This window comes from Bos grunniens, chromosome 4 (assembly GCF_055505025.1).
Source record: "Bos grunniens cultivar Pamir isolate PY7600 chromosome 4, Bosgru_T2T1.0, whole genome shotgun sequence".
Taxonomy (NCBI): domain Eukaryota; kingdom Metazoa; phylum Chordata; class Mammalia; order Artiodactyla; family Bovidae; genus Bos; species Bos grunniens.
Genome location: NC_141168.1, coordinates 61,049,065 through 61,063,783, shown reverse-complemented (window position 1 = coordinate 61,063,783; position 14,719 = coordinate 61,049,065). Strand labels below are relative to the sequence as shown.

General features: G+C 35.4%; 1 long non-coding RNA gene across 2 annotated transcripts in view; it reads right to left on the bottom strand.

Annotated features, from left to right (window-relative positions):
• LOC147374243 (uncharacterized) overlaps positions 1–14,719 on the bottom strand; it is a 128,002-nt gene that overhangs the window by 99,123 nt on the left and 14,160 nt on the right. Inside the window, exon 4 of one of the 2 annotated variants that reach the window (XR_015163229.1) lies at positions 4,801–5,533. The exons of the other annotated variant lie outside the window; for it this stretch is intronic. This is a non-coding gene — a long non-coding RNA (uncharacterized LOC147374243). Of the gene's footprint in view, positions 1–4,800; positions 5,534–14,719 lie in introns of those variants that run through there. 2 annotated transcript variants of the gene reach the window in all.

Here is a 14,719-nt window from a genome sequence, read left to right as displayed (position 1 = left end):
GTGAAGAAGAACTAAAGAGCCTCTTGATGAAAGTGAAAAAGGAGAGTGAAAAAGTTGGCTTAAAACTCAACATTCAGAAAATTAAGACCATGGCAACCGTTCCCACTACTTCATGGCAAATAGATGGGGAAACAATGGAAACAGTGACAGACTTTTATTTGGGGACTCCAAATCACTGCAGATGGTGACTGCAGCCATGAAATTAAAAGATGCCTGCTCCTTGGAAGAAAATCTATGACCAACCTAGACAGCATATTAAAAAGCAGAGACGTTACTTTGCCAACAAAAGTCTGTCTAGTCAAAGCTGTAGTTTTTCCAGTGGTCATGTCTGGATGTGAGAGTTGAACTATAAAGAAAGCTGAGTGTCAAAGAATTGATGCTTTTGAACTGTGGTGTTGGAGAAGACTCTTGAGAATCTTTTAGACTCAAGGAGATTCAACTAGTCAATCCTAAGAGAAATCAGTCCTGATTATTCACTGGAAGGACTGATGCTGAAGCTGAAATTCCAATACTTTGGCCACCTGATGCGATGAACTGACTCAATGGAAAAGACCCTAATGCTAGGAAAGACTGAAGGTGGAAGGAGAAGAGGACAATAGAGGAAGAGATGATTGGATGGCATCACCAACTTGATGGACATGAATTTGAGTAAGCTCTGGGAGTTGGTGATGGACAGGGAAGCCTGGTATGTTGTAGTACATGGGGTCACAAACAGTTGAACACAACTGAGTGACTGAGCTGAACTGAACTGATCTTCATCTTATTATATGCTTAATTGTTTGGTTGTGTCTACTTCTTTGCAACCCCATAGACTGTAGCCTGCCAAACTCCTCTGTCCATGGTGATTCTCCAGGCAAGAATACTGGAGTGGGTTGCCCTGCCCTCTTCCATGGGATCTTCCCAACCCAGGGATCAAACCCAGGTCTCCCACAATGCAGATGGATTCTTTACCATCTGAGCCACCAGGAAAGCCATCATCTTATCACAGCATTTGATATAATATTAATTTCAAGAATTTAACATTTTGACATTTTATTATAATTTTGCAGAAAAATATAAAAATCATAGCTCTCTTTTTAAAATGTTTTTCTTAATGCCCAAGTGCATAGCTAATTTTTCACTATCTTCTAAACAAACATAATAAATCAATATTCTAAACATAATACTCTTTATTTAAGACAAAGCTCTCCCTGTCTCTCTCTTTATATATGGCTCTAAAAATCTTATAATAATGACAGACTACACTAGTCATACTTAATATGTGTGCATGTACAATTCTATTCATCCAGCCTTTTGGCCTATTACAATAGTCTAATTCTGACAGTAACATGAAATCTATTATTATACTTGTGATTTATTTTTAATCATTTTCTCTATGCTCTTCAAAGAGATTTTTTTTCTTGCACGTATTTAGTTCCTGGTTTTTGATTTGTTCTTGGTTTGTGTGTGTGTGTGTGTGTGTGTGTGTGCACTACTCTTTGTTACATTTTTATTATAAATTGTACCTTTTTGTCTTTTTTTCATCATGCAATGCCCCTCTATATTATGTTTAGTGCTTTAATTCTTCCTCAATATAATATCTCCATACCTATTTTCCTACTGTTAGTGTTTTTCCAGTGTTTCTGTACCCCCACACCCTATTTTCAACTTTTATTAAATATTTGGTTTTTGCAGAAATATACTTTTTACATTAATCTAATCTCAGTTTATTTACATGTAACATAATGGCTGACATATTTCTTGATGTCCATCTTATTTATACCTATCACATATTTTGCATTTACTCTTTCTTCTCTTACAACTTTTTTACTGATTTGGCAGAGTTAATACTGGTTACTTATTAACTTTTAGTTTTGCCCCACTTTTTGATGCCATGAGTGAATACCTTTCTATTATTGTTGCTATGTGCGTGCTAAGCTGCCTCAGTCATGTCTGACTCTTTGTGATCCTATGGACCGTAGCCCACCAGGCCCCTCTGTCTATGGGATTCTCTAGGCTAGAATACTAGAGTGGGTTGCCATTCCCTCTTCCAGGGGTTCTTCCCGACCCAAGGATGGAACCCACATCTCTTTCTTGACAGGCAGTTTCTTTACCACTAAACCACCAGGAAAGCCCTTTTACTAGTGGATAGACATATAAATAAAGATTATACCTATATATAGTAAAATAATAATAATATATTCTAATTCATGTGATGTGGTTTATATGAAAGGAGGCATAGATGACACAGAAGTGAAAGTCGCTTAGTCATGTCCAACTCTTTGAAACTCCATGGACTATACAGTCCTTGGAATTCACCAAGCCAGAATACTGGAGTGGGTGGCCATTCCTTTCTGCAGGGGATCTTTCCAACCCAGGGATGGAACACAGGTCTCCCACATTGCAGGTGGATTCTTTACCAGGTAAGCCACCAGGGAAGCCCAGATGGCATAGGGCTAAATCTGAACTCAAGTGATAGAATTAGTTTCATTAACTTCTGCTTTATTTTTCTGTTGAGATGATCTCTTAGAAAAACTCATGAAATCATGCTGAAGTTCAGACTAGGAGCAATGTGGAAGAGATAAAGTTAAGTGAAACACTGATATAATGAAATCTGATTTATAGAGTTCACACCTGCCATCCAAGCAGAAAATGTTAAGTGCTCTATGTTGAAAAGGAAGAATATTTTAATTCTCTATCCCCTGAAGGCATCAGTTTTTCATTTTTATTACTCTTTGGATTAACATTCAGATTTGAGTTGTTCTATGTTTGCTTTGATATACTCAAAACATTGTCTAATAAATAAATATATCATATTGTGGTGATATATGGTTAGTGATATAGTATATAAGTATTATATTTGTTTTATAATCATTTTTCACAAGCTTTAAATTTTATCATATTCTCTTATAGCAATAAAGACATTTCCATTGCAAACTTGTAACAATAATGGATAGCAACCTTCAGGGGATACATTTCTGAGAAATTTATTTTCCCTCATGTTGCTCAGCCACCCAAAGAATGAATTTGTTTCCATGACAGATAAGGACTACACTGATCATTTTTAAAATGGTCTTGGGGCACCACAAATCAATAACAGAAAAGAAAAATGCAAGATAATAATATTTCTTTTCATTAGGTTGATTGATGGCATTCTAGATTCATGCATCGAAATCGTCTCTTTAACAGTTATTAAATAACCTAAAGCATACATCTTGGCTGTGTGGGTCCTCTTTTATACTGAATAATCAAGACAAAGATAAATTCTATTTGACTGCAATGTGGTTACTCTACAGAAATATAATAACCAAAAAGCATATGAAATTTAAAAGACAGAATATACTTACCACAAAGCATAATATTCTACACTAAAATCTAAAACAGCCACGTGACATAATTTTAAATTATTTTTTAGTATAAGATAGTTCTGCAATAATAATACATTTCATAGTAATATTGTGTTGTGTTGTTTTGTTTTTTAAATTCTCACTTGAGCAATATGTAATAAGAACGTTGTTCTACCAAATTGTCATGGAAGAAGACACACATTTCATAGGCTATTTAATTCAGTGATGGTAAAAAAAAATTCTGTTGCAAAAGTGTGCCTTTAAAAGTAACTTGAGATAAACTGAAATTATAGCATTTTAAGGGATTTTTTCCCCCTGATTGCTCTCATTTTTCTCTGAGAGTGTGATATATGCACGAATTACATATAATAAATAGAAAAGTGCTTCTTTTAGAGAAAGTTCCAAAACATTTCTTTAGAAATATGATTTCAACATTTTCTTTATTTGAATTTGCTATATTCCTTCCTATCATTCAAATATCAAGTCGAAATGTCTTTTGAAAAAGTATTACTTTTGGGAAAATTACCAATGACTTTGCTGAAAAGTGAAAAATTTAAGTAATTTAGTGAAGAAAAAAAAAATCTATTTGATGTAAACTCCGTTTGATTGTCTGAATTTTTTCCCCTTCACTGGTTTTGGTAGATGCATGCGAACATATGTCTTCTGTTTTGAAGAGTTTGATATAGCACCCATGAAATATGTCAGTTTTTAACATCCATATGCCAAAGTCTCAGAAAAAGTTTTTCTATTAATTTGAGTTCTAATAATATTTGTATTTCTATACACTAGAAATTAACAATCCAAGAGAAAATTAAGGAGAAAAATCATTTACAAGATTATTTTTTTTTAAAGGAATAAAATACTGGACTTAGAAATAAATTAACAAAAATGGTTCTAGCCCTGCATACTGTACCATGCTAATATTTTGAAAACGGTAAAATATTATTGAAAGAAATTAAATTAAAAATTAATGTCTGTGTTGATGAATTAGAAGCCTTAATTTTGTTAAGGTGGCAGTAATATTCAAAATGTTTAAGAAATTTAATGCATTCCATATTAAACTTCCTACTGCCATTTTGCAGAAATGTAAAGGCTAATCCTAAAGTCCATATGGAATTTCAGAAGACTCTGAACACTAAAAACAATATTGAAAAGGAAGAACAAACTTGAAGGACTTATACGTCTTGATTTCAAAACTTATTATACAGCTGCTACAATCAAAACAATAGCATACTGGCATAACAATACACATACAGATTAATGGAATAAGATTGAGAATCCAGAAATGAACACATAATATATTGTCAATTGATCTTTTCAAGGTACCAAGACCATTCAATGAAGGAGAGCATTTAACACATGCTGAAAATACAGTATATCCACATGGAAAAGTATGAAGTTGGACACTTCATATCATACACAAAAGTTAACTCAAAATGGATAAAAATATTTATATTTAAGAGTTCAAATTGTACAAATCATAAAAGAAAATATAGGAATAAATCTTTATGACTATGGGTACTTAGATATGACACCAAAAAAACAAGCAAAAATAAATAAATAAATTGAACTTTATTAAATCAAAATTAAATTTTATTGTGCTTCAAAGGACACTAACAACAGAGTGGAAAAAAAAATCCACAAAATGGGAGAAAATATTTGAAAATCTTAAATCTGATAAGAGCCTAGGATCTAGAATACATGAAGAACTAAAAACTTAACAGCTAAAAGATAAACAATGGAATTTTAAAATGGGCAAAGGATTCGAACAGACATTTCTTCAGAGTATAGACACATGACCATAACAGTGAGATGTTCACTGTCATTGGCCACTGACTCCATATCAAAACCCATGAGATACCATTTCATACCCACTGCTGCTGCTGCTAAGTCGCTTCAGTCATGTCTGACTCTGTGCAACCCCATAGGCAGCAGCCCACCAGGCTCTCCCGTCCCGGGCATTCTCCAGGCAAGAACACTGGAGTGGGTTGCCATTTCCTTCTCCAATGCATGAAAAGAAAAGTGAAGTCGCTCAGTCATGTCTGACTCTTAGCGACCCCATGTACTGCAGCCTACCAGGCTCCTCCGTCCATGGGATTTTCCAGGCAAGAGTACTGGAGTGTCACACCCACTAGTATGGCCATAATTTAAAGAAGAAAAACTGATGTTGATGATGATGTAGAGAAACTGGAGTCCTCTTACACTGCCTGGTAGAGATTTAAATGGTACAGCTGCTTTAACAAACAGTCTGGCATTTCTTCAAAAAGTTAAATATAGAAGTATAAAATGACCTAGCAATTTTACTCGTAAGTACTTACTCAAAATATTAAAGACATATTCAAGCAAAAAAAAAAAAATTAACACAAATGTTCATAACAGCTTTATTCATAGTAGCCAAAAATGAAAACAATCCAATGTCTGTCAACTGATAAATGGATAAACAAAATGTGGCATATTCATACAATGGAATATTATTCTGTTATAAAAGGAATGAAGTACTAACATAGCTACAACCTGGATGAACCCAAAAACACTATAAGTGAAAGAAGTCAGTCACAAAGGTCATATTTGTGTGATGCCTTTTATATAAAACATTCAGAATAAGCAAACTCAGGTTAGATAGAATGTAGAGGAGTGGTTTCCAGGGATGATGAGAAAGGGAGGAAAGGATCAGAGAGTAACTGTTAATGTAAGAGACATATTTTGGTGGAGATAAAAATATTCTGAAATGTGACAATGTTGATGATAGTGGTTTTATTGCATTCACAATATTGCACAGTTATATATCTTATGTCATTAAAATGGTGAAATTTATGTTATGTAAATTTACCTCAATTTAAAAGAATGGAGTGAAGTAGTGATGAATACAGCAGCATGGATGAACCTAAAACACACAATACTTTATAAAGTAAGCCTGATCCAGAAGAGTACATATTCTATAATCCCATTTATTCAAAGTTTCAGAATAGGCAAATCAAACATGATGGTAGAAATCAGAACAGTGGTTTGTTGGAAAGAATAATAGGTATGAAGCAGAAAAGGAACATTCTGGGATGATAAAAATGTCTGATATCTTGAGAAGGCATGGGTTGATGGGTTTTTCAAAGCTGAACAAACAATGTGATTAAGAATTATGCATTTCATTGCATAATCAGATCTTCTATCACACTTGTTTTGATAACATGAATGTGTTCCAAAATGACTGATGTATTAGGGACTAACAGGAATGGAATTTTGGAATTTTAGCTTATGCACGAAAAATACTAGTGAACATCAAAAACAGCACCCAATTTCAATGAGCCAAATAATGCAAAAACTAAACACACTTCAGACACCTACCAGCTGTCTTAGTTCCCCACATGTGTTACAAGCCATTCCCATCCACATCTAGTGTTAGAGCCTTTTAATTTCATACGATCCATTGTACTAGATTAAATAATGACCTTCAACACTCCATGTCCATCTGGAACCTATAAATATGACCTTACTTGTAAACAGGGTCCTTGCAGCAGATACACAGGGAAGAAGGCTTGTGAAGAGAGTGGCAGACATTTAAGTAACGTATCTGCAGATCCTTAGGATTCTACCAGCAACCACAAGAAGTTAGAAGAGGCAACAGAGAATTCTTCCCTAGAACCATCAGAAAAAGCACAGACCTGCCTACACCTTCTTTTCAAACTTCTAGCATCCAGAACTGTGAGAGAATAAACTTTCCTTGTTTAAGGCCACCCAGTTTATGGTCATTTGTTACAGCAACCCAAAGAAGCTAACACACCGACCTTCTACCACTCCACAATACTCCACAATACTGAAACCTTTCTGAAGTTCACATTCACAAGCAAACATGGGTATTTTTCAAATTAAAGTGTCTTATTTATTGTATTATTTTTTTCATGTCCATTTAACATATATAAAACTGTACTATTATTTTACTAGGCTCCAATTAACTGTTCCTTATGTCACTGTTATATGACACCATATTCATTTCAGTTCAGTTGCTCAATTGTGTCCAAATATTTGCAACCCCATGGACTGTAGCACACCAGGCTTCCCTGTCCATCACCAACTCCCGGAGCTTGCTCAAATTCATGTCCATTGAGTCAGTGATGCCATCCAACCATCTCATCCTCTATCATCCCCTTCTCCTCCTGCCCTCAATCTTTCCAAGCATAAGGGTCTTTTCTAATGAGTCAGTTCTTTGCATCAGGTGCCCAAAGTATTGGAGTTTCAGCTTCACCATCAGTCTTTCCAATGAAAATTCAGGACTGAATTCCTTTAGAATAGACTTTTGGATTTCCTTGCTGTCCAAGGGATTCTCAAGAGTCTTCTCCAACATCACAGTTCAAAAGCATCAATTCTTCAGCACTCAGCTTTCTTTATAGCCCAACTCTCACATCCATACATGACTAATGGAAAAACCATAGCTTTGATTAGATGGACCTTTGTCAGCAAAGTAATATAGTTGCTTTTTAATATACTGTCTAGGTTGGTCATAGCTTTTCTTCCAAGGAGCAAGCATCTTTTAATTTCATGGCTGCAGTCACCATCTGCAGTGATTTTGGAGCCCAAAAGATAAAGTCTGACACTATTTCCCCTGTTTCCCCATCTATTTGCCATGAAGTGATGGGTCCAGATCTTCATTTTTTGAGTGTTGAGTCTTAAGCCAACTTTTTCACTCTCCTCTTTCACTTTCATCAAGAGGCTCTTTCATTCCTCTTCACCTTCTGCCATAAGGGTGGTGTCATCTGCATTTCTGAGGTTATTGATATTTCTCTCAGCAATCTTGATTCCAGCTTGTGCTTCCTCCAGCCAAGCGTTTCTCATGATGTAGTCTGCATATAAGTTAAATAAACAGGGTGACAATATACAGCCTTGACGTACTCCTTTCCCAATTTGGAGCCAATCCACTTTTCCATGTCTGGTTCTAACTGTTGCTTCTTGACCTGCATACAGATTTCTTAGGAGGCAGGTAAGGTAGTCTGATAGTCCTATCTCTTCAAGAATTTTCCAGTTTGCTGTGATCCACACAGTCAATAAGCCAGAAGCAGATGTTTTTCTGGAACTCTCTTGCTTTTTTTGATGATCCAACAGATGTTGGCAATTTGATCTCTTGTTCCTCTGCCTTTTCTAAATCCAGCTTGAATATCTGGAAGTTGTCGGTTCACATACTGTTGAAGCCTGTCTTGGAGAATTTTGAGCATTATTTTGCTAGTGTGTGAGATGAGTGCAATTGTGTGGTAGTCTGAACATTCTTTGGTGTTGCCTTTCTTTGGGATTGGAATGAAAACTGACCTTTTCCAGTCCTGTGGCCACTGCTGAGTTTTCCAAATTTGCTGGCATATTGAGTGCAGCACTTTCACAGCATCATCTTTAGTTTCCTCTACCAATAGTTAATTTTATATTTTTTGGTTTCATTGTCAGAAATTAATACTATTTTCAAATTCTAAAATCTACCTTCTTAGTTCAAATTTTCCTTTAGCTATTAATTTAGCTATTAATTATCTCTACTCTTTTTTGCAAACTAATTAAAATCTTGTTTACCTATACTCTGTCTCCTCCTCACTTCTCAAACTATCACAATCTAGATTCCATCTCTTCTACTCAACTGAATCTCAAACTCAGCATGATTGACAAATAGCTTCTGTTTCCTCAATTTAGTGAGCACTATTCAGTCTTCATCTCACTTGATGGCTTGGAAGCTTTTTATACCATTAACTTCTCTCTTTTTTCATGACTTTCAATGCTTTAAAAGTCAGTTTCATAATATACCCTCTCATAGTCTTCCTCCTCTCTCTCTTTAGTTACATTTCAGCATTACTGCTTGTGGCATATTTTTCTTTGCCTGTCATTTAAATGAGGATGTTCTCAAGCTACTGATTTTTAATGCAAATCAGTGCCATCCTGGCTAACAAGATAAATAGAGGAGCTAACATGAGCAGAGTTCTGAGATAGGTTTTTACTGTGTTTCAAGAGGAGTGATATGAAGATCATTTGTACAAGAAGAGTTATTCAGCATGCTAATTCCAATTTATTCAGAGACACTGAACATACCACTTAATCTATTTTTGGTTATAGTTTTGCTATCTCCCAAATTAGTATATATTTGCTTTTTACCTTACTGAAATGATAGAACATTTCCAAGACGTTTTCAAATTGTTTTTTAAAGCCTCTGAGAATGTATTATATAAGCACCAATAAATGAAAATGTTATCATAGCCATAGTTTACAAATATTTTTTTAATCTCTAATGTCATTATATGACATGATAATTCGGCAATACTCAGAGTTGTAAAGTGAGTTTTTAGTTTTAAATTTAGAGGCATTTACTCTAAAGTATTTCTTTCATTTTATGGTTGCTTCGATTCACATCAAATACTAACAAACACAAATACTCTCTTAGCAAAGGTTTTCCTGGCCTGTGGTAATGAATTACCTTCATTTTGAGTTATTAAAAACCAACATATACAATGAAAGTAATTCACTAAAAATAAGTTGTAATGTCATCTCTTTTCTACTATTCAAACCATAATCATTAGCTAGATATACTTCCAGGCCTGCATACATAAGGACATACTCCCAAGGGCATATCCTTTTGTTGTGGAGTGGTATCTCCTTACTGAGTTCTTGAAGGAGAATACATAAATGATAATTGTATAATCTCAGAGATAAAAGGAGCCTAGGAGTTCACCTATGGTGATAGAAAAGCATCATTGCTCGCAAAACAGCCATATGTCCTGAATTTGAATTCAGTCTCTGCTATTTTCTGCTATTTAGCTCTTGCTTGAGTTGGGCAAGTTACATAATGTTACTATACTCGGTTTTCTTCTCTGTACCTTAGTAATAATACCTACACTGTAAGAATTGTTAACATTAAATAATTGTGTGTGTGTGTGTGTCTGTGTGTCTGTGTGTAGGGGCTTCCCCAATGGCTCAGGGGTAAAGAATCTACCTGCAATGCAGGAGATGTGGGTTCAGTCCCTGGATTGGGAAGATTCCCTGGAGAAGGGCATAGCAACCCACTTTAGTATTCTTGCCTGGAGAATGCCATGGACAGAGGAATTTGGCAGGCTACAGTCCCTAAGATCACAAACAGTTGGACACAACTGAAGCAACTGAGCATTCTCGCATGCACGTGTGTGTATATAAAATCTTATATATAACATATATGTATATCTTATATCAACACCTATATTTAACACATATTATACACCTAGTAAATGTGAGCTACTACTATTATTATTTACTCCAATTCTTAGTTCCTACATGAGCTCATGCCACTCAGCTCACATGCAGCCATTTCATTAAGGAGATCCCACCAGTTCATGCAGAACTCTGGATGGTCACTTATATTTAGGATATCTAATTCTCTTTAGAGTATCCCTTTGGTACAGTTTCATAGTATGTTATTGTTCCATATCTATTTCAGTATCATCAGCTATTTTATACTAGGTATAAAACAAATATAGTTAAAGACAGGACAGCTTATAGGAAGAAGAGAAAAATATTCCTCAATATATATCATATTATATATGTATACTGTAGATATAACTATATATTACATATGTTATTAAAACAGCCAAAATACAAAAGGGAAAGATTATATGAATTGTGCGTGAAGCCTCAGTCACTCAGTTGTGTCTGACTCTCTGCAACCCCATGGACTGTAGCCCACCAGGATCCTCTGTCCATGGGATTCTCCAGGCAAGAAAACTGGAATGGGTTGCCATTTCTTCCTCCAGGGGATCTTCCAACACAGAGATGGAAACTGCGTCTTTTGTGCCTCCTGCACTGGCAGCCAGATTCTTTACCACTGCGCCACCTGGGAAGCCTAATTATATTGGCTAACTTCAGGCAAATTTGGGGTTTTACTGGAACTGAAATGGAGCAGAACCCTATAGTCCTTGCCCCCTCACCATGTCCTCTGCCTGCCTTTTGTCTATGGGAAACTTTAGTCATAGAATAAGTGTAATCAGAGAAGTAAGAAATGCAGAAACAAAAGAAAACAGTCAAAGGAGTTAAATAATTATGATGTAGTCATTAAGCATAATCAAGAACCTTTAATTCTTTCTTAAGGGCTATAGATAATATTCTGAGCCATATCCTGTCTTATAGAGCTGTCTTATAGATGCTAAAACACCAGATGGAGAAGTTAACTGCATGATGACCAGACTTTACCCAGGACACGAGCTGCCACAATTCTGGGAACTGGCCACAAAGAAATGGGAAGAAATGGACCCTGGAACTGAAGATTGAGTGAGTGAGTGAAAGTCACTCAGTCATGTCCATCTCTTTGCGACCCCAGGGACTGTACAGTCCATGGGATTCTCCAGGCCAGAATACTGGAGTGGGTAGCCTTATCCCTTCTCCAGGGGTTCTTCCCAACCCAGGGATAAAACCCAGGTCTCCCACATTACAGGAGGATTTTTTACCAGCTGGGCCACAAGGGAAGCCCAAGAATACTGGAGCGGGTAGCCTATCCCTTCTCCAGTGGATCTTTCTGACCCAGGAATCGAACTGGGGTCTCCTGCATTGCAGGCAGATTCATTACCAACTGAACTATCAGGGAAGCCAGAACTGAAGAGTAACTGTACCTAAAACAACCAAGCTGACACTGGTCAGACCACTGATGACCAATTTGAAGAAGACTGTCAGAGCTCACTGTGCTGTTTCTGCATGTTGCTCCCCCCCCCGCCCCCCTCCCCCCCAACACACACTTCTATCTATGAAAGCTCTTGCCCCACTGACTGCCAGTGGGGGTGGGGGTGGGAGTCAGCCTATGGACAGATGTCTGACACCATCCCCGCTCCCAGTTGCTGGCATCTGAAATAAAGCAAACTTTCCTTTCCACCAATCTGGCCTGTTTATTGGCTTTTGCGCAGCAAGCAGCAGGACCCACACATACTCTTTCGGTAACAGAGTCTGTATTTTCCTTCTTGAAATAATAAGGACAGTAAACATAAATAATAAATGTGTTTACTCCAAAATATGTTTCCTTTTCTTCAAGACTCATTCCACTTAGCAATTTTTCAAGATTCATTCAGTAGGGACCATATTTAATTAAATGCTCAACATAATACATTCTTATTTTTCAAGAAAGCCTAAATTATTGCATGCCATAATTTTAAAAGTAGAAATCAGGATCTTTCAAGGAAGAAATAAAAATACACTAAATTCTACAACTAATCTAAATAAACAACAAAAATGAAAGTTTTCTATACCTTAGAATTAGACAATCTTTATTTTTTTTTCTTTTTTATGTTTCCTTTAATAAGAATACTTGCTGCTCCTAAAAGGGGAGTTTTACTTTGATTTCAGAAAAATATAAAATAATAATGATTTATAATATAAGAGTGAATATAAACTGTCTTATATCCACTCACTCTTGCTTGTCATTGTTACTCTATAGGCTTAACATTCTCTTCAGTAATGTACACTTTTACAAAGTCAAGAAACACTATGAGTTGTTTTTGTTAACCAGATGTCTTCCCACTTGATACGGCACAAAATAAAACCAGCGAGCATTTACTCTTGACTCAGAATAGAGGAAATTTTGGAATGTTTTCTAAAATAGCATTTAACACTTTTATTTTCAAAATATTAACATAACATTATTATATCTTTTTTTTTCATCAGAACAGAATTCTTGTATTTAAATTGTACCAATATACAGTTTCTTATTTTTTTAAAAGACAATAGAATAAGTACCTGATTATATGTATTCTTTTCAAAATTAAAAAAAAAAAATCTATGATGGAAATTCCCTGCCAGTCCATTAGTTAGGATTCCATGCTTCCACTGCAGGAGGCCTTGATTCAATCTCTGGTCAGAGAATTAAGATTCCAGAAGCCACCAAGTGGCACAGTCCAAAGAATAAATAAATAAAAAGAATAAATAAAATCTATGAAAGGCTTACTGAATGAAAAGTATTCATCTAGCTATGGAAAAAGGTGACCTGTTACCCCATTTCTTACTAGAGACTACAGTAAGAAACCACTCTGGGAAAAAATTAAAAAAACAATTTACACCAAATTAAAAATGTGCTGCTAAACACACTCACCACAGCACAATTTGAAATAGGTACTCTTGGTATTTTGCACCTATACTTGAATAATTATAATTTTGCCCCAAGTTAAAATCCTTTTTAAAGTTATTTTAATAATATAACTACATAGACTATTTCTTTTAAAAGAACTTAGAGAATCCAAATATTAACAAGAAAAGGAAAATACAGATAAGTTATTACTGTCAGTACCCATAAATTTTGACAAAGAAACACAATACTCGATGTTTCTCTCTCCTCTAGACATCCTGCCAGCCTGCAGCAACCTACTGATGTTATATACACTTACTTCATCACTAATTAAGGATGAAAAGTTTAATCAGATCCTCCCATCATCTCTCTCTAAAAATCTAGGCCTAGGCTTCATATATATTTTAGTTCTAAAGAGCTTCCCCAGAACACTTGGGACTCTATATCTTTCTATCCATAAATGTCTGTAGGATTATGCATATTCCTTTCCCTAATATTAAAGCTGTAGGGGCCAAGAGTTTTATTGATTCTTATGACTCATTGGTCACATGTCTTGTCATCCTTCCCTAGAAGAACAATATGGATCCTTCAGAATCCACTTAAATTATTACAACTCTTAAAAAACTCTGCCTAATTCTCTTATTATCACCCTCAGACTTCTCTGAATTTCTCTGACCCCTTATTGCAATACTAAGTATCAGCCAATTTACAAAATCATATGTACCATATCTTGTATAAGTATATATGTAGTTTCCCTAGGGCCTCATATCCTACAAAGTATTTAATATTTTGCCCATGACAAATGCTTAAAAATATTATTCAATGCTCTGATTAAATTCCTGCTTTTGGCTGGTGTTTATGTCTCTTGTTCTTGATTTTGTTCTTTTATCAAGCTATGCCTCATAAAACACATGATATCTTGCTCAAAACATGGTAGCATGGCCAAATATTATATGATTAAACTCAAAGGAATTCAATTTAAACTGTTCTCCCCAAAATATCATCATCTTTGATTACCCTTCAGAAAAAATAATCTTGTGCTTCATCATGTGTAGAGTCAAATATCCAAAAGCAGATTTCTTTAAAAAGTCACATGTATTTATCGCATGGGCGAATTAGACTATTAAACTAAGATGAGAATGCTGGAGAGTGCAACAATATTTGCCAACAAACATTTTCTCGGTAGTTAAATGTAGTGCTGTAATGGAGAGGAAACAGAAAAATCCAATACCATAGTCTCTGCAAATCAATGGATCAAGAATATGCAATGCTGTATTTTTTTATGTTTTACTCTGTTTGTCTTGCCCTTCTAACAAAGCTGGTTTTTTCTGGTAACGACAATCTTCCAACCCACACAAGAAAC